Source organism: Helianthus annuus, chromosome 11 (assembly GCF_002127325.2).
Source record: "Helianthus annuus cultivar XRQ/B chromosome 11, HanXRQr2.0-SUNRISE, whole genome shotgun sequence".
Taxonomy (NCBI): domain Eukaryota; kingdom Viridiplantae; phylum Streptophyta; class Magnoliopsida; order Asterales; family Asteraceae; genus Helianthus; species Helianthus annuus.
The window spans coordinates 169,693,622-169,694,642 of NC_035443.2; the positions used below are offsets into that span (position 1 = coordinate 169,693,622).

The following is a 1,021-nucleotide window of genomic DNA, read 5'->3' on the forward strand; positions in this document are numbered from 1 at the left end:
GGTTCAACAGGGGAAGTGTAGGGAGGTATGGCACAGGATATGGGTTTGTGGAAAGAGTGAACCCAGACACAGTTGGGTATCCACAGCAGTTTCAGCAACCAAACCCAGTTAATCAACAGCCTGTTCTGGGAAGACCATTAGACATTCCATTGCCACCACCGGTGCAACAAATGCCGGGTCAGGCAAGGCCTCTTCCTCGGAATTTAATCCCACCGGTTAACCAATCGGAAGGCATTCCACAATGGTATAATCGGGGACCGGTTCGCGGTGTTGAGAGCCACTTTAAGCCCGCCATAGCTACCAACCCATCGCCGGTTGTGATCCCGCAATTACAAGGAGGGCGGCCGTTTGAAGTTCGTGCTCAGTCTATATCCAACTTGCCCAAGTATCATGGCTTAGCACAACAAGAGCCATAACTGCATATCGCCGTGTATGATGCGCGATGTAATACTATCGGGGGTCAGGGTTTCACAGGGGATGATGTGAAATTGGTTCTTTTACAATTCACACTTAAAGATAAAGCTCAGCAGTGGTTCCACTCATTACCATCTACTTCAATCTTTACATGGCCCGATATACAGCAGCTCTTCCTAGATGAGTTTTATAGACCTCAACGAACCAACAATGCTAGGAAAGGCATTCGGAATTTTCAACAGCAGGTTGGTGAGTTAATCCATGAAGCATTTAACCGATTCAAGATGATGTTAAAGAATTGCCCGCATCATGGAATTCAGTTGTGGGAACTATTAAATGCATTTCATGAAGGTCTAACGGATGGAGATGCTCAGGATCTTTGCTCCATCTCAAACGATACGTTCGGTACTAACTATGTGCATATTGATTGGGAGTATTTGGAGATGAATGCGAACACATCAAAGAGAAAAGCTCAATTGTCAAGAAGCAACCGCTGTTCAGTAGTGAAAGCTGCAGACCAGTTACCTGAGACCAGGGGACCATATCCGTTGTGCGGTCATTGTGGGGATATAGGGCACATTGCTGATCAGTGCCCTAACATTATCGG

The 1,021-nt window shown here is 46.4% G+C and overlaps 1 non-coding gene across 1 annotated transcript; it reads right to left on the minus strand.

The window, feature by feature from the left end:
* Positions 1-623: 623 nt before the first annotated feature.
* LOC118484524 lies at positions 624-730 on the minus strand. The gene has a single exon (XR_004873634.1). It is a non-coding gene; the product is annotated as a small nucleolar RNA R71 (small nucleolar RNA).
* Positions 731-1,021: the final 291 nt, after the last annotated feature.